Genomic DNA, 24367 nt, shown 5'->3' with positions numbered 1-24367 from the left:
CACGGGGTTCGAACCAGCGGGGTTTTAAAAATGGCGGTGCCCCGCTTATGCAAATGAAGCCCGGGAAATTCAAATCCCGGGCTTCATTTGCAAGTGCGGTATGCCTACATTACCCTCCTAGTTCAAACTAGGAGGGTAGTGTAGGCATACCCGTAGATAGGAAGAGCTAGGTATTGCAGTCACCGTATTTCAGTATCGGTTCATGGGGGTCTCTTAGGGTGTCTCTAGACTACAGGGTTTTGTCGACAAAGCAGCTTGCTTTGTCGACAGAACTGAATGTAGTCTAGATGCTCTTTGTCGACAGAAGCTTTGTCGACAGTATCTGTCGACAAAACTTCTGTCGACAAAAGCCTGTAGTCTAGACGTACCCTTAGTATGTTCTGTATTGTCCAGTGTTTAGAGACTTCTCAAACCGTGAGGTCATCTCTGTGACTAGTCCAGTGCCAGTGCTCTGATGCGCCACAAAATACTAATGGCAATTGTTTCCACCACTAATTAGGATTGGTTCTCTCTCTGCTGGTGGCTGATGTATGCCTCCTTGAGGAGATTTGAGCTAGATGATGGTGTTTTTAGGGAACACAGGGAAACGACTGCATTCACCACAATGAGGCTGTGTCCAGACTCAGGGGTTTTTTTCGAAAAAAGTAGCCTTTTTTCAAAAAAACTTCACCTGCGTCTAGACTGCAGCCGCGTTCTTTCGAAATTAAATCGAAAGAAGGCGGCTTTTCTTTCGACGGTGGTAAACCTAATTCCACGAGGAAGAACGCCGTCTTTCGAAAGTGCTCTTTCGAAAGAAGGCGTTCTTGAAAGCAAACAGGCTTTTTAGAAAGAGAGCATCCGGACTCACTGGGTGCTTTCTTTCGAAAAAGCGGCATGCTTTTTCGAAATTCCACATGCAGTCTAGATGCTCTCTTTCGAAAGAGGCTCTTTCGAAAGTATCTTTCGAAAGAGCCTCTTTCGAAAGAGGCTTGCAGTCTAGACATAGCCTGAGAAAGAAAAAACAAAATACAGGACTATGTAGCACTTTAAAGACTAACAAGATGGTTTATTAGGTGATGAGCTTTCATGGGCCAGACCCACTTCCTCAGATCAAATAGTGGAAGAAAATAAAAGGCATTCTAGTGGGAGGGAGCAGTTGTAGTGGTTAGTGCAGGGGACAGGGCATCAGTGCTTCTGGGGTTTGCTCCAGATTCAGCTGCTGACTTGCAGTGTGGCCATAGATAACTCATTTAGCTGCTCAGGTCCTCAGTCTACCTTTCTGGACAAAATGCCTCACTCACCTGCTGCACCTCACAACGGTGCTGAGAATCAGAGTATATTATAGTGCTGTGAGATCCTCAGATGAAAAGGAGCTGCTGACATGCTGGGCTTTTGTACTGATGAACACAGAGTTTACTTCTCCTGTGACATGGAAACCATTTTCACCCCTTCTCAGCCCCCAGCAAGCCTCCTAAAAACCCATGGCCCCAATTCATCAGTTCGTGCCTATTCACCAAAGCATTTAAACCTCTGCTGAAGTATCACTGATGTGCTTAGGAGCCATCTTTTTGTTCTCTGTTTGTAGGGTGCCAAGAAAATGGGGTCCCATAGCATAACTAGAGCGCCTAGTAATAATAATCATAATAGCTGCTTTGTCGGATAGGGGCAGACTTAAGAATGTGCCAGAATGTTTTGCTGAATCAGGTCCTCTCTGCTGTATGTTTATTAGACCACTCAGCAGCAAACCAGGCAGCAGAGAATTGTTGAAGACCTGGTTTATCTAATTGTGTGTCTAAATCATAGTTGCACAGTGATTCAAAAGAAGTAACTTTACATTCTGTGCAGAATGATTAGGTTATATGGTCAGACTCCTGCAGATGGTCAGTTTGTATCATAAAATTTAAAATTACAACTTACACCATGAAGCTACTGCCACAAATGCATTATATATTGTAGCACAACAAGCAAATTAATATTAGATGCCATATATATATGCCCAGTCCTTAATGTGAACAGAGGATGAAATATTCTCTCCTCATCTCATTGATTCAGGTTCCCTTCAGAGCAGAATTAAAATTGCCTCGTAGCACCTAAATGGGAAAAAAAACCCTACTGTGGTTCCAATTCTGCATGGTGCTAAGTACTGTCATCTCTCCCAGACTTGCATTTAGCACCTCTCCCTTGAGCGCTGTTCTGAATTGTGCTTCGTGCCTGCAAGAGCTGAGCTCTCAGCAAAATTCTTTTTATTATACGTCATAAAGAATCAAGGCTGTGAAAAGAAAACTAGAGGAAGGAAAGTAGGAGCATGCTGGCATGCTCACGTACACTGGTGTAAATTGGGAGTAACTCCAGTGAAGTCGGCTGAGTTACAGTGAGAATCGCTGCAGTGAATCGAGCCCTCTGCCTGCAATAGATGAGTGAAATACCTTACAACTGTGTGTCCAAGAGCCTGCTAAGCTTCTTGTAGAGTTGCTGTCAGTATGCCCAGGGCAGAAACATATTTTTTTCCTTACTGATGTACATAAGGGCTCTGCTGCAGCCGACAACATGAAATGTGTTCGTTCGGTTTGTTCAAAATGGAGTGTGTTTGTTAAGTGTTGCCTCTTTGATGTTGCGCTGCCATCTCCATCTTTGTCATCATTGCCCATCTTTTTCAATCTAATGAACTCAAACCATCAGTGCAACTTAAGTTCGGCTGTCTATTCTTGCATAGTTAATATTAAAAATGTACTAACAGTGTGGCTGCGAAATCAAATTATGCACATAAATATGCTGGCATAGCAGAGGAGGCGGCAGAAGCTGAAGTTAGCAACATTGATGCCAGTTCACATTTGCAAATCAACCGTCAATCTGTCATTAAACATGTTATCAAATGATGATAAGTGTATGCTTCTTGCTTGCATTGGCGCGCTTATTCCCGATGTTGATGTGCATTAATGGGATAATGTGCATTAACATAGTCTTGCTTCGATGAACACAAAACATTTTTTTATCCGTCTCAGTTTGGTTTCCCCTGTGGCCCCCAAGTAAGTGTTTTGTGTTATCAAATTGCCAAAAAATAGGAAAACACATTTCTTTTAATTAGCAAGAACCTTTAATCATTATTATGATTATTCGTTAATTTTTAATTTTATCCAGACTAACGCCTGTGTTTTGGCAATGGGGAAGGGGAAATAAAAACGCATTCCACTGTCTTCTTTAAGTAAAACGATTAATGTCAGAAACTCGGAGACTGACAATTATGTGCTGTCTTAATGCACTGGCCTTTCATCTGCAGTCCTTGATTTTGACAGGAGTGATGGTTTCAGTTCAGTGATATGAAAGGCAAGAAAGGAAATGATCTCAGGCATTTCCAGCCCCTTGTATAGGACTGCACGCAGACACAGCTAACACTCCGTAAGCTGGCTTCATTTAGCAGGTTTACCTGTCTAGTAGGCAAATAATGTATCTTGAGATTTTTTACTTGCTCTGGGAGAAAACTGAATTTCTAAAGGAACTTCCTGTTTGAACCTCCAACCATATTATCCACCACTGAGCACCATTGTGTGTTCACTGTACCATTGTCACAACATGCTCCCAGTAATCTTCCTGGGCAATAAAGAATTTGTTTCATTGGAGAGAGCAAAAAAGTGACTGAAGGCACAAAACCATAAAGAAACATTGCTGGTAACCCATTGTAAACCAACTGTCTTCATGCCTGGTACCTTGTGCTTTAGTGACAATCGCTTTATAGTGACAATTCCACTAAACCCTAGTACAGTCCTTCGGCTGATCCCTGATGATTTTTTGGAAAGATCTGTTGCCCTAGGAATCATTGGACCAAAAATATATATATATACCCAGTTCTCTGATTCAAAGTGTAGCTGCCAACTGGAACCAGTGAAAGACAGTTGAAAAAATATGAACTAGAATTTCCATTATGGATGAGGTCCTGTCCTTACGCCCGCCAAGTGCTTCTCACTCTCACTGCCCTTGGTTGAGTACAATAGGAATTGTTCACATACCATACCTTGTGAAATTGGGCCCTTAAAAATTCCTTCAACCTTTAAGAATTAAAAGTTGATGGGAATTTTGAAATTGACTTAAATGGAAGCAGAACAAGGCCAGCCCCAGTAACCTTTTGCACTTTGGTGGACCTTTGTAGTTAAGGATTTCAATGCCCTTTTAAACAAGCATTTGACTCAAGCCTCTCCCCACCTCTGTGACATAGATAATTATTTTTAAAAACCCATTTTAGGATGTGCAAAATGAGGCATAGTTATGCTGATTTAAGCAGGTTTATACAGCAAGTCAGTAGCAGAGACAGGAATAGAACTCCAGATTGAAATATTGGCCCCATTCAGGTCAGCGGGAGTCTTTCCACTGAGTCCTCAATCAGAAGTCTGGGGCCCCCTCAGGGGTTCAGGCAAGTTTCAGGGTCTCCACCAGGAATGGCAGGCATTAGACACACTAAAGCCCTGGGCAGAAATCCAAAGTCCCACCATTTGGGACTGTAGCCTGGGCTGGAAGCCATGCCACTTGGAGTTGAAGACAAAGCCTAAGCAACTTAGTTTCATGATATGGGACCCAGGCAATTGCTCTTCTTGCTACCCTCTAACCGTACCCCTAGCTTTTATATGCAAAAAAACCAAAAAAAAACCCCAAAAAACAGCAAGTTGTCATGGCTCAGCTGGACTGTGGGGTTTTTGCAGCAAGTTGCTTTTTTTTGGTTTGGGGGGGTTGTTTTTTTGGGGGGGGTTTTGAGTTTGAGAATCCCTGCGGTAAGGCCACGATATCATTCTGAGTTCTAGATTCAGAACCAGTATGGTCTGTCCAGCACAACACTTCCTTCCTTGATAGTTCAAATTTCTTCAACCTTAAAGAAAAAAGAGCCCAGTAATTAGGGCCCTACCAAATTCTCAGTTCATTTTGGTCAATTTCATGGTCATAGGATTTTAAAAATGGTAAATTTCATGATTTCAGATATTTACATCTAATATTTCATGGTGTTGCAACTGTAGGGGTCCTGACCCAAAAAAAGGAGCTGTGTGGGGGTAGTTCAACTTTTAAATATCATGATTTACTATCAGATAGCTAATCTTTTCTGACAGGTGGAATTTACTCTAACACTGTTTTGGGTTTTTTTTTTTACATTTCTGCGGACTTATATTGCATCTATTCCATAAAATAACTTGAAATTCATACATCTGGTATTTACACTAATGCTTGGGGAAGAAACCATATTGATTAGAAGGACCTACTATCTGCCATGATTAGATGTGCAAACCAAAGACCAAAATACTTACTGTTCAATCAAGAGGTTTCTTACAAAAATAATAAACACATGGAATACTCTTAATTACTTTTGGGTATGTCTACACTAGCTCATTAGTTCGAGCTAGGTAGGAAAATGAGGGCAACCAGAGTTGCAAATGAAGCCTGGGATTTAAATATCCCGGGCTTCATTTGCATGTTCCCGGGTGCCGCCATTTTTAAATCCCCCTTAGTCCAAACTCCGTGCCCGCGGCTACACGCAGCACGGAGTAGGTAGTTCAAATTAGAGTTCCTGAGGAATAATGGTAGTTCGAATTAGGATCTCTAATTCAAACTACCTACTCCGTGCCACGTGTAGCCGCGGGCATGGAGTTCAGACTAAGGGGGATTTAAAAATGGCGGTGCCCGGGAACATGCAAATGAAGCCCGGGATATTTAAATCCCAGGCTTCATTTGCAACTCCGGTTGCCCTCATTTGCCTACCTAGCTCGAACTAACGAGCTAGTGTAGACATACCCCCAAATACTTAATTTAATACTCTTCCAAATTCTCTTAATTTTAATCTTCAGTTAGACTAGCTACCTTTAAATATCCCCATAACAAATTGCCATTTATAACACGTCTGATTGGGAAAGATAGCAGAAAAAAAAGTCCACCTGGGTTCCAAGTCCTGCAGAAATAGTGATTGACAAAGAGTTTTCAAAAGACTTTTTAATGTGAGGGCTTGTCTACACTTTGTGGGTTATAGTGGCCAAACTATGGTGGTATAGCTGTGCAATTATAATCCTGTATTGCAGTCTCATTTTACAGTGACAAAGGATTCCTCCATTGCTGTAAGAATCCCTGAGTAATGGTAGTGAGGCAGATGTAAGCATTGTTTTGCAGACCCTACACTGGAGGAGTTAGGTTAGGATAGCTATGTCGTTCAGGCTGAGCTATGCTCTGAGGCCTATGTCACTTAAACCCTACTGCAAGATAGCTATGCCAGCCTCAATTTTACATGTAGACCAGATCTGAGTCTTTTCTCTCTTTTATAGCTCAGTCCTCTGATCCTTTTTCTGAAGGAATTTCAATTGTTTCTGTTTTCTGTTCCTACACCCAAGCTTCCTCTTTCAGCAGCAGGATTCATAGTTTCCTATGTGTAGCCAAGATCTTGTGGAACCAAGTAATTTAAAAAGTTCTACATCTCCTGACTGCTCAACACTAAATAAAACTCTGGTCATCTGAAGAAGTGGAAAGCTCATGATACCATCTGCATGTTTTGTTTGTCTCTAAAATGCTACCAGACCATTTGTTGTTTTTTAAGTTTACACTAAATAGTTTCATTGGCATAGCTACGTCTCCAAGAGGACTGAAATATACATATCCAGAGAGATGTAGTTAAGTCAACCTAACCCCATTCTTCCGTCAGCATAGCTACTGCCTCTTGGGGAGGTGGATTACCCACACCACAGGCAAATCCTTTTCATCACAGGAGTAAATATCTGCAGTGAAGTGTTACTATGGCACAGCTGCAGCACTGCACTTGTGCTGGTGTTGCATTTTAAGCATAGACATAGAGAGTGTGTGTAGACTACGGAGTTTTGTCGACAAAAGTGGACTTTTGTCTACAAACTATACCTGGGTCTACACTACCACCGAGTTCTGTCGACATAACGTCGATAGAACTCGGCAGTTTTGTTGACGTCAGTAAACTTCATTCTATGAGGAATAACGCCTTTTGTCAACAAAGTTCTGTTGACAGAAGACATTATTGCATCTACACTGTCCTTTGCGTCTACACTCTCATGTCGACAAAGCATCTTGCTTTGTCGACAGAACTGGATGTAGTCTAGATGCTCTTTGTCGACAGAGCTTTGTCTGTCGACAAAGCCTCTGTTGACAAAAGCCTGTAGTCTAGACGTACCCAGAGTGACAAAATGTCCTGATTTTATAGGGACAGTCCTGATATCTGGTGCTTTGTCCTATATCAGCACCTATTGCCTCGGACCACCTTTCTCCCAATTTTTCACATTTGCTGTCTGGCATCCTTTGTAGACATAACCATAGTGTTCTCATTGGGAACCATCCTTCTTGAAGACTCAAGTGTTCTATTTTTGCATCTCACCAAACTCTACTTCCCTGTCCAATTTTAAATCTACATTCTTTTTTGAAAAAGTTTAGTCGAGTGACTTGCTTCATGAGTAATTTAAAAGTACCCTCAGGTTACTAATTGTTCATGATACTATTTGATAGAAGTGAAGAATTCATTACTGCACTCATCAAATCAGAAAATCTTTCTGGCTTTTTACCAAAGCAGTTCGATGACAGGTTTTATAGCTTGTAGACCGTTCCCTCAAGTGTCCTACAAAACTTAGTTGTCATTTTTTGTCCCTCTGGAAAAAAAAAGTTTCTGCTTTATTTTGATAACATTTCTAATCCAGGATTTCATTCTCTTTTTCTCTAGTCAGGAGACTTGAATGTAATTTAATGAGATGAATCTGAATTGTTTACAGAGCCAAGAATTTTTTAAATATTTGATTGACTCCATGACACTCGTAATTCTCCCTGCAAAAAAGGAACAGAACTCAGATAAAACAAATATTAGAGGTTGATTCTACAAGGCATGATGGCCCAGATCTTCAAAGTTATTTAGATACCTAACTTCTGCTGATTTCAATAGGAGTTTTTCTCAGCCTTGCAAAGGTACTTAGAATACTAAGTGCCTTGGAAATTGAGGATACAAAGTACTTCACTAAAGGCATTTGGGTTCCTTTATACCCAGAGGGACATGGAGAGAGATGTGCTACATAGTTTGGAGAGGAAAGTTTCCAAGAGAAGGGAGAGGATAGGATCAGGAGACTAGCAGAGGATGACAAGAAAGTGCAAGAGTCCAAATGTAGGGGATGCAAGGGATTAGGACAGGCAGGAAGACTGGGGATAGAGTGCTGTGTGAAGGCTGTAAATTCTATAGGGAATTGAATGAGGAATTGTCTGGATCCTTTCACTGTTCTTCAAGACCATCCTTAGGATTTATGGGGCCCTGTGTGGTAGTGTCAAACTGGTGCTTCTATACCTGACGGTAGCCAGCGAGAGGAGGAGGGTGATTTTTTAAAGATGTGATTTTATAATCTTCAACAACACACCAATGAAATATTTTCAAAACAAATTTTAAATGAAGGTTCTGTCGACTAACACAGTAAATTCCGAAATGGACAGGATATACCTGGGGTTGGCAAAGGCCTGTTAAACTGCTTCATTGCCACTTGAATGGCTTTTTCACTGATTCAGTGTTCTGCTAACAGGCCTGACAGGCTTTTTCTCTTTTAAGTTAACTAGATCCTCTCTGGATGGAGGAAGCAGAGCCACAGAAGAGGCACGGGGGGGCCCTGAGGCAGCTGCCTCAACTGGCCTATGGACAGGCATCATCCTGGGATGCAGAGGAAACTCCCTGCCCCTCAGCTGCAGCAGTAGGTCTGGCAGCCTGCTCTGCTCTTCCACCCCACTGCCCTCTCCCGGCCCGCTGCGCTAGGCTTCTCTGTGGTAGCAGGAAGCAGAGTGGCTTGGCCCCAGGCACTCTGCTCCCTGCTATCATGGAGAAGCGAGGCACAGTGGGCTGGGAGAGTGGTAGGATGGGGAGAGGAGCAGAGTGGAGCAGCTCCAGCTTCCCTGCCACCATGGTCAGTGCAGGGGGTGAGACCCTCCTGCCACCCGGTCTCCAGTAATCCTCTGACTTGCGTCACATGAGACGGGGGTAAGAGGGTGAAGCAGGGCCAGGAAGGGGAGTGGCAAGGCAGAGCAGGGCCAGTACCGGTGGGGGATGGTGTGGAGCAGGAACAGGGTGGAGCAGAGGCGGGGTAGTGCCTGCAGGGGGGGTTGCCCTAGGGATGGCCCTGAGAACAGGGATAGGAAGAGTCAGGCAGATAATCATTAAGACCCAATGGTGCCCCAAGTTTTGCCCTTTGCAACTGCATGTTCTGCATTGGGGTAAGGACTGCTTTGCTGTTCATTTCCAAACTTGTTGCAAGAGAGAGAGAGTAAGAGAGAGAAAGAAAATATGGAAAAAAACAGCAAGAGGCATCCTCTGCTGTCTTAAGTCTGCCCTGCTTTTCTTCCTCTCTCTAAGGGTATGTCTACACTAGCCTCCTAGTTCGAACTAGGGCAGCTAATGTAGCCATTCGAACTTGCAAATGAAGCCCGGGATTTAAATATCCTGGCCTTCATTTGCATGTTCCCGGGCGGGCGCTATTTTTGCAGGAGGAGTAACAGTTAGTGTAGACATACCCTAATTTCCTTAACTTTTTTCTTATAGCAGGAACTTCTCTACTTTCTTGCACCTGGCAAATTACTACACCCGGTGAGATGCAATGAAGAATAAAGCTCCTCATGGCTAACCATATATCCAAATCCAAGCTCTTGATCTGAATACTCTAGCAATTTGGAGATGTTTGGATTTGTGCCCTTGCTACTTGAACCAATTAATGTGACTCATTTTCATAAAGGAGTTTGAAGCTATTTGATTGTCCGTTATTGTTAAGTAGTGTTATATCAAAAGAAATGAGCAGTGGGATGCAGGGAGTTAGCAGCGACAGGGCTATGCCCTTCTTCTTCTTGCTCCTATTCTTTATTAGTTGTTCTTGTGATCTGTCTTAGGCCTCATTTTTGGAGTGTTTTCAGTTTTTGAAAATGGCAAGTAGTGCGTCAATATGTTTTCACCATATGTATCAGACTCCGGAAAGAGGCAGCCACTGGCCTTTGTCATGGCACAGTAAGCATTTTCTCAGCACTTCAAGTCGTTGTGTGTGTGGCGGTGAACGCCAAAGAATTAATGAGGAATTTTATAATGTTGCATTTGATTCACAGTTCACTGCAGTTCCCAAATTTAAGGTGAGTCCCTGTTTTACAATTTCCAATGTCTGTGCTATAGATTCTCCATGCTGCACCAGCCTTCTGGTTCTCCTCTTCCTGGCACTTTTACAAAGACATGCTCTTCTGTGTAGAATGCGGGTAAAATTCTACCAAATTGGAAAAGTCCTTTTTTACACTTCCTTATCACCCGTGCCTGCATGATAGCATACAGAATCCTACCCCATTCTTTCTTTCCCAAATGTTCTTTCTCACTTATAACATGCTATTGTACACATTCTTTACTGATAAAGATTTTTGCTTTAACTCACCCATTCCAGGCTGAGCATTGCCAAATGGGCTTGTTAACAAAGAGACATATTCTGATCTCAATTCTGCTGGTATAAACCTGGTGTAAATCTCCACTGAATTTAAGGAAGTGTCTCTAGATTCACAAAAACCAGACCCATGTTTTTAAGTATTGGAATTGGAGTGGACAGCAGTTTTATATGGATTTTCTGAACAGCTTTCATTCTGAATTCACCAAGCTGGTCTCATGCACTGTCTGCTTCTGTTGACATATAGAGCTAGCTTACTCCTTACGGCCATGTAAACAGGGAGCTTTTAAAGAAGAACATATCAAACTCAAGATTCTGCTTAAGAAGCCCTCAATTTATCAATAGTTAAGCCCTTAAAGTTCCTACATCATGTATCTGAAAATTTTTAAGGTCCGGGGATCTCATTAAAGTTCTCAGTAAATTTTGTTCTGTAGGGAAGCTTTAGCCCTGTAATTCAGTTGCATACATTTAGTGCAAAATGTTATCCCTTGACTAGGTTTTTTTAACCCTAGCATTGCAGACAAACCATTCCATCTCAAAATGGAATGAAATTTTTTCCTAAGTAAGGTCTGTAGACTAAAGCATTTATTTTATTTTATTTTATTTTATTTTATTTTATTTTATTTTATTTTATTTTATTTTAGTGTTTACTGTCAGTTAATAGTCTTGTTTATGTTATTACATTTAATGAATAAATATATCAATCTGTTCATCAAACCAAGTTTTGTTTACACTCTTTAATCCTCTTATCCTCTTTGGAAGTGTGTTATATATTTTATTTTTATAATTATCCATTTTAGTCATGTGTAACACTTGCCAGATTGCTGATCACATGCTACTTGATTTACAGAAGGCAAATAGAGAGAGAGGCCCCAGCTGAGAAATTCACGTATGGATCTGATATTCTAGATATTTAGATCCAGGGCTTTTGTTTGACCTGTTATATAAATGCCAGTGGCAAAGTTGGGGTCTGACTTTGATCACAGTACAGTAGGTTGGATTCTGTCATTACTACTGAATTTGGGTGGGAATCATTACAAAGTGTTGGCCAGTAGGGAGATTCAATATTTGGATGCTTCAACTAAATTAGAAACATCATTAGCTGGTAGCTGTAGCAGGCTTTTATCCACTAAAGTCTATGTGATCCAGCCATAGAAAATAGCCCATATTGGAGGACTCTGTGGATTACTAGTGCATTACATCTAGTTCCAAGGTTTTTGTTTTGGGACTTTTGCTAAAATAAAGATACAGGAAAGGCCAGAATGAAAAGCCTAGATCCATAATAATAATATTGTTAGTGTTATCTATTTGTACTGCAGTAGTGTGGTGAATACACTAGTTGTTATATATGCTGATAGGAAGACAGCATCCTTACCCTCAAAATATGCATGTTAAGAATTGTTCTCCTTTTAAACATTTTTGACTGTTGATTTAGTCCTGCAACCATCTCCTGCATAATTGTGTTGGGAAGGCCATGCCCTCTATAGGATTCTGTAACCAAAGTTCAAGTGAGGGTGGGAAAAGAAGTCAGGAGAGAAGAGTAAAAGCCCAGGAAACACCTGTATGCACATACTATATACCAAGGCAAAGCATAGCAAAGATTACACCAGTACAGCTGGGCAAGAGATGCCTTATAACTTGCAACCTAATACAACTGAAGCAGGAAGAGCATAGCTTCCTCCTGAACAAAAGAACACAGAGAGATAAATGGCTTCAGAAAGCTATATCTGTATGTGATTTTTTTCCTGGCCCTGGTTTATCTGGTTGCTGGGAAACTCTTTAACCCCTGAGATTTTGAAAAACCCACTTGTCTCTGTCTGATTTGAATAGAACTTCTATTAGTTGCCCTCAGAAATAGTCACCTCTGTGAAGAAGTCATCCAAGGAAGGAAAAAAAATTGCTTTAGAAAGTGAAACAGCCAAGATGAATCCCTTTTCCATTTTGTACTTGGAGATGAAAATATCATAATAGTTAAATAATTGTTGAGAACTTTCCCTGAAAAAGAAGAAGAGGGGGAAATATACCACTAGTTGAACATACAGGGAGGCTAGAGGGAGTTCAGTTACCATAGAGATTATTACTGGTAATTGGTTCTCAGTGGCAGATGGGGTTCAGTTAGAATAACTTTTTTTTAATTGGTAATTTACTTGTGCTGGATCAAGATCTGTGTCAGGTCCAGATTTTCCTTTTTACCTATCAGTTTTTTTGACATGAAGCAATAATCTCTAGTGTGCCAGATAGCAGCCATTTCCTCAATTTGTAAACATTAACAAGGGTCAAGGGGACGTAAAATAACATGTGGACAAGTCACTGCATTTGGATTTGACCAGTAAGAAGCAAAAAGGAGCAAAAATGTACACAAATCATTGCTTAGAATTGGCATTTGGCTTAGTTCGATCATTAGCACTGTTCCATGAAAAACCATATTGGTATTATAATTACTACTACCCTTATGAAGGATAAAATGGAGAATCCCACCACCACCACCCCATTCTCTCTTGCATAGGAATAGGATGAAACTGGTCATTTCAAATGCTGTAAATTCTTCATGGTGCATAAACTGATAATTGGTAACATTTACATGATATTTCCTCCCCTTCCTGCAAAATCCTAGTGCCAATGTGTGTTGTAACAGCTTTTCAAAGCCAGTCCTTTCGATAGCCGTTTTAGAGGAAATGGGATAATGCATATTTAAGGGATGCTGCCAAATTGAAGGTTTTTTTTTAATTGACTCACTTCCACAAGTTCCCTTTCCTGCATTTGTTAAAAATAAAATCCTTTTTCAAATTATTATAGGATTTTCCTGTTCTCCTGTTCATGTTCAGAAGGGGCTTAAGTTTCAGCAAAGGAGGTTTAGGTTGGACATTAGGAAAAACTTCCTAACTGTCAGCTTGGTTAAACACTGGAATAATTTGCCTAGGGACATTGTAGAATCTCCATCATAGGAAATATTTAAGAGCGGGTTAGATAGACACCTGTCAGAGATGATCTAGATGGTGCTTGGTCATGCTGTGAGGGCAGGGGACTGGGCTTGATGACCTCTCGAGGTCCCTTCAAGTTCTAGTATTCTATGATTTTTTGGCAGACTTAAGAGCAACACCTAATACAATTGGATTCCTTTCCTCTTTATCACTAGGTACACCCCAGCGTGCTGCTTGCTGGCTGCTCTGCTTCAATTTTAGTTTCAGGATCACTGCTGGTGTTACTGGTACACAGGTACACCATCTTACGGAGCCTGAGTGGAGGTGCATACCCCATCAGCAAATCAGCGAACTGACAAAGTGCTGTCATTGGTGTGGTGTAAACAAACTGAGAAAAGGGGAGATGTGCATGTTTATCTCTAATCTCCTTCAGTGACCGTGATCTCAGGGTTACTATTGACAATAGTAGGCACCACATTTCCAATGGAAATGTGATTTGGTTTTTTGAGTTGATGGAGTTGCTTTACGGAAACAAATTTAATTCTGCTTCCCGCTAAGCAAGGTCCAATCTCATTACTGAAACCACAAGTCGTACAACTTTGAATATTCCCCATCTGTCAAAAGAATTTAAAATAAAGATGGAAATTGTTTCTTATGTTTTGTGCCACCCTTTTATAGTTCCTCAATGGACATTAATTATCACATCAGGCCTATTTAAGCCTGTACAAATCCTCCAGCCTCTGCCTGTGGCTTCTTTTAAATTAAATATGCCCACAGAATAGTAATGCCGACTGCTAGATTTGAAAATATATGGCAACACTGCATTCTGAAGGGTTAACTATGAACGTTAAGAACCAGAACATGGGCCATGTTCCCTAGCAGAGTGAAGCAGGTAGAGATCAGGTGACTCAAACCAGCTGAGGACTTTTGAAGAGTGAAGTAAACCAGTATATACAGCATATATACAGCATTATAACTCCTGGGCTGTGGGATCTGAATACGTCTACACTGCAGTAAAAAAACCCACGGCACAGACACAGTTGGCCCAGATGAGCTGGCTAAGATTTAGAGTTTCAGCTGTGGGCAGTGTGGGATTCGTGCAGGGCCTGAGTCAATTTGAGGAACTTCAAAGGGCCAGAATTCTGCCTCTTTCCCCTGCTTCTCCTTCCTCCCCTTTGCCCTCAGGCCCCTCCATCCTGATCTTTCTCTTCCCTCTGAGACCTTGCCCCCACCCAGGGCCAAAGGGGGAACCTGACTATGGTAGCGTAACCATGTTTCCCCTTCTCCACCTCCACACCTAGGAGCTGGGGAACTGGCCTACGGCCTTCCCTCTTCCCCTTCCCTCGGTGGAACTGGTTTGAACCCCATTCCCTCATGCAAAGCTTTCCTGAGCCCTTCTCCTCCACTGGCCTGCCCTCCCCACCCCCAAATGATACATCTTGCCAAATGATCATCCGTTGCCAAGAGCAAATGGGACAAATTACTAGTTTTATTAAGAATAACCAGGGCATCTGGGCAGGGGAGCCCAGCAGCCCTGGTTCCCTGATCAGTTCTCCCCTCAAGGCTCCGGCTTCCAGTCAGGTGGAAGGCCTTGGGAGCAAGAAGAGGAGCAGGCGGCAGGCACAGGCCTGATGTCAGGGAGAGGTGAGGTGTTTCTTTGTGGCCAGGGCCCCAATAAATCTAAATTCACTTCTGGCTATGGGACTAAAATGGCTGTGTAGACTCTCAGGCTGTGTCTAGACTACATGCCTCTGTCGTCAGAGGCATGTAGATTAGACACATAGGCAAAGGCAAATGAAGCCGCGATTTAAATGATCGCGGCTTCATTTAAATTTACATGGCTACCGCGCTGAGCCGACAAACAGCTGATCAGCTGTTTGTCCGCTCAGCGCGCTAGTCTGGATGCTCCCCTGCCGACATCAAAGCCCTTTGTCGGCAGTCCCGTTATTCCTCGTGGGATGAGGTTTACCGGGGCTGCCGACAAAGGGCTTTGATGTCGGCAGGGGAGCATCCAGACTAGCGCACTGAGCGGACAAACAGCTGATCAGCTGTTTGTCGGCTCAGCGCGGCAGCCATGTAAATTTAAATGAATCATTTAAATCGCGGCTTCATTTGCCTTTGCCAAAACAACAAATCTATATGGCTCCGTCGAAGGAGCCATGTAGTTTAGACGTACCCTCAGGCTCAGGCTGGAGCCTGGGCTCTGGGACTGTGTCCGCTAATGGCACTCCTGGCTTGGGTCTGCCACTTGAGCTGCATCCACATTGCAAAACAACAGAGCGTGGATCTGTCACTGCACATGTCAGGCCCTGATCCAGCCCCCAGCACAGTTCTAGGACCCATGCCCTGAGTGCTTGCTGAGCTGCGTCAGATTGATCTGTGTGTGGAAGAATGTGGGGATTGGGCTCAAACCTGAATCCCAGCATAGGTGACATGCCACAGGCCTTTTTACCTCATTCCCATATGCTTGAAGCTCCTGGGGTCTGGAGAAAAAGGGCACAGGCAGAGTGACCCTACAAGTAGCATTTTAAGTTGATTCATTTTGTAACCCAAATACTGCCCCTTCTCCAGGTGTGTTGAGCATCCCTCTCAGGACCGCCAACAGGGGCGAACAAAGGGAGCAGTTGCCTTGAGCTCCTGGCTGCCACTGCTGCTGCTGTGGCAGTGGCAATGGCTGGAGACCCGAGCCCTTTAAATTGCCACCAGAGTGCCGCACCATGTGCCCTGGGCAGCTCTGAGGGGTGGGGTGGGTGCACTGCACTTTGGGCAGTGCCCTGCCCAGCCCCTTCCGCTGGAGACCCCATCCCTTCTGGGAGTACAGAGCTGCCCCTCCCTTCTCTGCCCCCCGCTCAGACACATCTTGCTGTCAGCTCCCCTGAGCCTTCTCTAAGATCTTGGCTCGCCTCTTGTGTACACCAATGTAAATCAGGAATGATTCCAATGAGCCAGATTCTTGCCTTTGCTATAGCTAAACAAAGAGGTCACAAAGCCGGTTGAGTAAGCTGCGTGAGTATTCATTTGACATATGTGGAATTTGTGGGTGGCACCGAGATGCAGAAGTGGGAACAAAAGGGGCATGTCCTGAGAAGGAATAGGGAGTCTCCAGTTTCATTCCTCATTTGCTGGAACAGATCCTTGGGCAACTCGGTAGCTGGAGGATTAGGAAAGCACAAAAGTATTTTATAAACATATTTGCCCTTCCTCTCAATCCTGTGCCAAGTACCCCTAGGCCATATCAGAGAACCAGAACTAGTAGCATGACACTAGTATAATACCTGTAAGTAGGAGGAAGGGTCTGGCTAAATGGGCCAGATCTCCCATTCATCACACAGGCAGCATGTTTCATGGGTCTGATTTGATCTTAGAGTGGAATTGCATTGGTGTAGCTCCATGGGTGTAGCTCTTCTCTGTTACACCAGTGTAAATCCAAAGCAACCTCACTGAGAGCAGAATTCAAATTAGCCCCGTTGAGTTACTTCTGATTTACTGTGGAGTGAGATAAAAAAAATTCATCCTCATTGACTCAAGCAAGAGAATTTTGCTTGTCTGAGGGTCCCACAATTGACCCTAGGATTGTTTGATTGGCTTGAAAAAATAGAAAATCCATTCTGTAATTCTCAGCTTATTTCAAACTTGCACTCTACGGATGTAAATCCTGTTTAATTGGTTAACTGGTTAAACATATTCTTTAACTGGTTAACTAATTAAAGGGGGGGTCTGCTCCAACCCAGCTGGGCTGTAATACAGACCCTGAATACAAAGCAGACCCTGACTGCAGAGCACCCGGGCCAGCCATGGACACAGGCTGCCCTGGGTGCTGGAGCAGCTCCTGCCTGCAGCAAGTCCACTGCGGACAGAGGCTGTTCCAGATGCCAGAGCATTCCTTGTCTGCCAGCAGTTCACTACGGGGCTGAAGCAATCCACCGTCTGTGCAGGCAGGGAGCTGCTCCAGCCCCCACTGGTTAACCTTGACCAGTAAGCCTCACCCATTACGGGTGAAGCTTACTGGTTAACCGGTTAAATATTCACATCCCTACTGCACTCATCACAAGAATAATTCATTTCAGCCCCCCTGCCAAAAAGTGCTTTTCATTGCCTCCTTTCCTCATTGTAAATGACCTTTATACTACGATGATGCCTACTGTGTTGAGTCTTAATTGCTTAATTAGAGAAACAGTTTTGCAGTTAGACAAACATTTGAAAAAAATGCTTTTTAATTGTAACTAGGTTGTTTTCTTACATTTTAATTTCAGTCAGCATCGTTTTTAAGAGCTTCAAAAGAACATCATCAAGGGTTTCATTCTCTCGCTCACTTTTTTTTCACCCACTCACAAAATATCGTTTGTAGCATCTGGTTTGCACCAATCTGTATTTTATTGCAGGATTGTTTATGACTGAATGTACGCTAGCACACTGAATCATTTGTTTTGAAAAATACATATAGGCCCCATCTGCACTGAGTTTGCACATTTTGGGAATGTTGTGGCTCTATCAAAGCAAACATCTAATGTAGAGATGCTACACTGGTGACTTTCATTGGTGTAATGTACCCAGTCTGAAACAGATTATTTGTACCACTGTAGCATTTCTACATTAGGTATAGTTACAGTGATGCAAAACTTCATTCTAGCCAAAGCCTAATGGATGTCATTACAAGCCTTGCGAGCAGAGAGAAAAAATATGATTGATCAAATTTAGATCTTCCAGGTTTGACAGTATCCACTGACATTTCCGCCATAAATGAAGAGACAAGATCTCCTTGCTGAGCTCTTCCTAGAGCTGTGGTTCTCAACTGGTGGTCCATGGTGACTTTTTCGGTGGTCCACAGGAACATTTTCCAAAGTCACACAGCGTGAGCAGGCGGCGCCGTTAGGCTGTTTTATGCTGTGTTCACAAGCACGCAGTGCGTCATCCATAGCGTCACCTGCAGGAGGAATTCTTGGATCTGAAAAATGATTTTGCAGCTCAAGACGTGTATTATAGAGACATTTGGGGCCAGCATGACCAGGAGTTACCCAAATCTGTCAGCACACGTAGTCAGATTTCTTTTGCCATTTGCATCAACTTATATGTGTGAGACTGGATTTTCGTGTTTGTTGCACGTTAAGTCCAAACAGAGGAATCGGCTTGCAGTGGAAAGTGATATTCATTGTGCATTATCAAGTACTACTCCAAACATTAAAAAGCTTGTCAGTGAGAAGAGAATCCAAAAATCTGTTAGTAAGAAATAAATTTCAAACCAAAATGTTCGTTATCTGCTCTTTTTTATCATATCTCAAAAAGGAGGTGGTCCACGAAATTTTTTTGATTGGCCTGGTGGTCCATGGACTGAGAATCACTGTCCTAGAGTAATATCTTGCCATGTTCTTACATGGAAATTGAGACCAGCATGAAAAGGGGTGGGGGAGGGAAGCACTACAGAGATAAAGGGCTGAAATAGAGATAATGGACCCAAAAGCTACTGTAAGCAAAATCAACAATTTAAATCACTTAAAAACTTGTATTAAGCTTGAAAATTTAAGTCCTATCAGAGCAAGATGTGAATAGTTACAATGTCTGTTTGACGAGATCTGTGATCTGTCCACTTCTGATAAGTGGAAAAAGAAAAATGTGAGCATTAAAATCAAGCACCAAGCAGGATTCCTTTGACTCTTAATAAATGATTAGAGATTATGCTGAAGCTACAGTAAGAAATGTTGCCAACCCTCCAGGATTGGCCTGGAGTCTCCAGGAATTAAAGATTAATCTTTAGTTAAAGCTTATGTCATGTGATTGAATCTCCTGGAATATCTCCAACCAAAATTGGCAACCCTACAAGTTCAGCAATGGAATTTATAACTGGGGACACACTTTTAAACTGATAGGATATTATACAAGTCACTCCTTTTTTCATCTTAAATTCTCTGATTCTTAACCCAGTGAGCAATTTACTGTTATATTTTACATTCCAGTAGAGTCTGAAGGCTCCCAATCAGAGCCCCACTTTGTGCTAGGTGCTTGACATGCACATTAAAACACAGTTCCTGACCCCAAAGACTTTCTATATTTTATTTCTATGATGCTAATGGAAAACCTGGTTTATATTCACACAGGGTACATCTACAAAGCAGTGTTATTTTGGAATAACTGATGTTATTCTGAAATGACACAGTGTATGTCTACACTACAAGCCTTTATTTCAAAATAATGTCAAGCTGGAGGACTTCTTACTCTGACTCATAGTAACCCTCATTTCATGAGGAGTAAGGGAAGTTGATGGAAGAGTGTTGTTCCTTCAACTGTCTACTATGTAGATAGCACCAAAAGCTGAATTAAGCTATTTCAACTTAAGCGACTCAGTTGACGTAGCTGAAGTTGCATAGCTTAATTCGACATTAACCCTGCTGTGTAGACGTACCCACACTTTGTTCAAACAAGTTTTGATACCTGTTTAGCCGCTCTGGCAACTTTGACTAAGTACAATTCAAGTCCAGATTTGGAATCCATTATCTTCCTTAGGGTGCTAGAAGCATGAATAATGAAAAATGTTGCCCAAACCTGATGATGCTGATATTTGATCAGTATCCAAACTTTCAGAGGAATAGGTGTGAAATTACTTTATTGTGGGGCAGTTTTGTAAATTTAAGTGAAATACAGTTTTCTTCACTGAAAACTCATAAATTGAATGCAGATTTGTAAAGTGATTGAATATTTGCAAAACTCATCGCAATACATTTAATGTCCCAATTTCTGTTTCTTTTTTTCCCCTACATTTATTTCATGTGGACGAAGAGAGTGCTTATATACTGCGTTTGAATCTGATGATCTGAATGTCAACTTCATTAACTAACTTTTTCCCTCCTGTAACAGAAACATGTAAACCTTATTCTAAACTTTTGTGTTCCCTGAAAATGGATGCTAAACCTCTGTCTTCCTTTTGCATATATTCAGCTTAATTTCTAAACTTTTCTTAAATATTTGCTGAAAACAGTGAACTTGACTTTTACCTTATACTAGTTTTATACTAGGTAACTCCTCTGAGTGCAGGTGGCTTACTTCTGATTTTAAGTTGAGGGCTGAATTGGGACATGAGGAATTATATAAAAAAATGTGGCAGACCTCTCAGGCTATGTCTAGACTGCTGCTTTTTTTTGAAAAAAGGTACGCAAATTGCACTCCACAATTTGCAAACTTTTTCCAATTGTTTTTTCGGAGACGCTTTTCCAAAATTTGGTCTGTCTACATTGGACCAAATTTCGGAAGAACCTTCTCTTTTGGAAGAGCCCTTCTTCCTCGTTTCACAAGGAAGACAGGGCTTCTGAAAGAGCCACAAAAAATGTTGGAGGAGCAGACACATTCCCTGGACACAGCAGAGATTTTCCGGAATATCTCCAGTATCCTGGAAAAACTCTGTACTCTAGTCATAGCCTCAGTAAAACAAACATATCTTCTGAAGTTATTGAGCTATATCTATAGGAAATTCTATATTGAGCCCTTTCACTGCTGGACAAAAAAGAATATCCCACACACTCTTTTTTCCTATTTTCTCTTTGCTGTCTTCTTTCTTTCTTTCTTTCTTTCTTTCTTTCTTTCTTTCTTTCTTTCTTTCTTTCTTTCTTTCTTTCTTTCTTTCTTTCTTTCTTTCTTTCTTTCTTTCTTTCTTTCTTTCTTTCTTTCAAGACTATACAATTTTACCAGTATAGTAATGATGGTTAGGGACATGGGTTTTCACCACATTTTCATGAAGTACACTTCCCAAAAAATGTGTGCTTTCTGGCAGTCTGTTTCACTCAGGGAAGTCACATAAGCCTTAACTGCAAAAATACTCTTTTGCTGGTATAAACTGCATCTACCCTAGGTTGGTTTGCTGGTCTAGCTCTACATGTAAAACCTTTTCTAGTATAAACTAGGTCCAGGCCTGCCGATGGGGGGAAAAGGGGGCAATTACCCTGGGGCTCAGAGATTCAAAGGGGCCCAGAGCTCTCTATTGCTGGGCAGATGGACCACTGGTCCCCTTTGAATTGCCACTGGAGCACCATTCCGCACAGCTCTGAAGGCTTGGGGGAGGCACACTGCAGTCTGGGAGGCACTAAGGGCTGACTACCCAAGGCCCCACTTGTTCCACCCAAGGCCCCAATTCTTTCAGGGTGGCCCCATGCACACTTTGCCCCAGGGCCCAAAGTGGCTTTCAGCCTCACTGACGAGGCCCAAGTCTTTCACTTTTAAGAGGTGTGCTTCTGAAATGCACTTACCTTGAATGTATCTGTTATACTAGAGAGATGGTGGTTGTAGAATGATAAATTCGTAGGCCAAGAACAAACTTCATAATGGTCCAGTTCAATTCCCTGAACACAATCTAGACAATTACACAGAGTGAGTCATGAAAATGTGATATAGCCTTACTAGATGGCAAAGCGCTGGTTCTGACTCCCAGTTATTTCAGTTATATTCAGCTGTAGTATAAGGGAGATGCAGAATTACCTGCCAGGTCCTCATGCAGGATTATGTAGCAGTGTTGAAAGAGAACAAACTTCCTCTGAAGAATTAATGGATAAATTTTGAAGGGGTTGTGATAATTGACAGAATCACTGGGACAAGAACAAAGAAAGACTCCGAACACCTACTCAGGGAAGATAATGTTTCTCTGCCCACCCCCACTAGCCGGCAGTGCAGAACACTCGCTACTGGGACAACAGGATAGAGTTCATCACCCCCAAGGTCCTGGAGAGATGTGTGGTTGTGGCATTCAGGTGCTCTGATTCACTCTTGAGTTCTGTGCTTCCTCTGTGACCTTGCATGTCACTTAATCTCACTGTGCTTTGGCTCCCATCTGTTTAATTGGAATGATAACAGTTCATTTCTCCATCCTTTGATCTATTAAGGTTTGAGCTCTTTGGGGCAGAGACTGTTTTATTACAGCACAATTGGGCCCTTATTTCAGCTGAGGCCTCTACATACTACTAGAATTTCAATAATAAACAATAATAAATATTTCCTCTAAAAAATTATGGATCTCTAGATATATTTATTTTAACCAGAGGTACTGGGTCTAATTATTGTAACAGAGCATGAAATTCTGGATCCCTGGTTTCTGTTACCTACTCTGTAGCTCACTTTCTGTTTTACCCTGGCCAGAATAGAGAATTATTCTGTACCTCAGTTTCTCCATATGTGCAATGGGGATAATAGTATCTACCTGAAGCTTTTTGGCACACAGTTGTGCAAAGGGCACCCCATTGTTGTTCATATCAAATTAAAAGGCCTCTATGATAACATTTGGTCCTTATGGAGATGTAACATGATGGAGAAAATCCACATGGCAAAACTAGTTAATGTTGTCCAGCACATATTATCACATTAGTTATTTCCAGAGAGCTAGGAAGGTGTCTTCCATCGTTAAACTATTTGCTGGAGTCCAACGGTTCAACAAAAAGGATTAGGATGGTTATGTTCAAAGAGAAGATTTGTTCATTGGGATTTATCCTTTTAAATATATGTAAGTCATAGAAAGATTTGAAGTTAGAAATATTGACTTCATTGATCTCTGCCAACAGCAGAAGAAACCCACGTGGGCTGAAGTGGAAAGTTTGTGTGAGATGCTTATGATAAAGATGTTATCTGATATGTTTAATATCACTTTATTCCTAGTCAAGGAGAATTAGAACTCCGACCTGGTCAGCTGATGACAAGGACAGTATTATTTTTTCATTATCACTATTCCATTTTAGGTTCTTGTTTTCCAGTTGTAGGGCAGAAGAAGCAGTTACACGACTCCTAGTTCTGCATTTTGCATACATTTTACACAGGGAGCATGATGAGCTATAAATGTAGAGAGTGGTGCCATCATCGTTCAGGGTAAAGAGAATACAGCGCAGTTTGTGATGCTGCGATTTAAAACAGTCAGATTCTGAAATCTGATTACCTGGGGGTGACAAGAAAGCCACGTGAGGCAAAAGGTGTTCAGCATCTGATGGATACTGAAGAGTTGTATTATTGCTCCTGGGTCCATCCCCTCAAAAAAAATCAAAGACTTTTAAAATCTGTTTGCTTTTTTAAAATCAACATGAAAAATATCACTATTGTTACCAGCACAATAGATAGATCCTGATCGTGTTGATAGATGAAGTAAGACCTAGGGTTTGGAAACATTGCTTTAGAGTCCTGTTGTATTGCTGTAAAGGTCTTGACTCCCTAGCTTTAGCAACGGAAAATTATAAAAGCTAAAAAGCCAGGTGGAAGGGGAGAAAAGTGGAGATATTTCTCTATCTCCAAATGGTATATCTGGAATTCACATTTTCCTGGTGTGTCAGAGTCTAGCTAAGAAAAGAGGGTCAGTTTATAAGCACCTTTTTCTCATTCTCAGAGGAGAAAGCAGAAAGCCATTTTTGTCAGTGTGCATACGAAAATGCCTATCTTAATATCTACAAATGGCCCCTCTCTTTTTAAAAATGAACTCCACGTTTCAGGCAGTACATCCTTTGTCATCACCACTGCCTTCAACTTTTGAACCCTGTCAGCAAAGGAGATGGGGGAATAAGTCCTTACCCCCTTGCTCACACACAAAAAATCCACAGCCCACAGATCTGAAGAATTCTCAAGGGGACAATTGAGCACTATCAAACACAACTGCAGTAATACTTTACTGTCTGCTGCAGATATTGAGCCCTCATTGCAGTAATTGTCATAGTGACAGAGCTGGGAACACTTGCTGTAATTAGGACAGTTGTTTTGTCATGTGTAACGATCTGAAGAGAAGCAAGGAAAAGAGGCGAATGAGCACTAATCTGCTGTAGTGTAGTGAAGGAGAACCATGCACCACGCACAAAAATACAGCATGGCAGATCATATATATTGTAAAGTCAGAAGCACAGGCATTTTGAGAAGGGGTGGGAGTAAATGTTAAAACAACATGCCCATTTAGGATAGTTCTTTCTTCCTGCATCATCTTACTGTGTCGGGCATGTGGAGACATTCATTAAAGATGTGATGTCTGACAAAAGGCTTAATCCCCAAATTAAAAAATAATAATTAAAATGGAATTAATATTATATATACATTTCTGTAATTCACATA

At 41.9% G+C, this 24367-nt stretch overlaps 1 protein-coding gene across 1 annotated transcript in view; it reads left to right on the top strand.

The window, feature by feature from the left end:
- The window catches only part of TSHZ2 (teashirt zinc finger homeobox 2), a 296013-nt gene that overhangs the window by 195683 nt on the left and 75963 nt on the right, over window positions 1-24367 (top strand). The window lies entirely within an intron of this gene.

The sequence above is a fragment of the Pelodiscus sinensis genome, chromosome 17 (assembly GCF_052426305.1).
Source record: "Pelodiscus sinensis isolate ZL-2025 chromosome 17, ASM5242630v1, whole genome shotgun sequence".
Classification (NCBI taxonomy): Eukaryota; Metazoa; Chordata; order Testudines; family Trionychidae; genus Pelodiscus; species Pelodiscus sinensis.
This window is presented reverse-complemented; position numbering and strand designations above follow the sequence as displayed.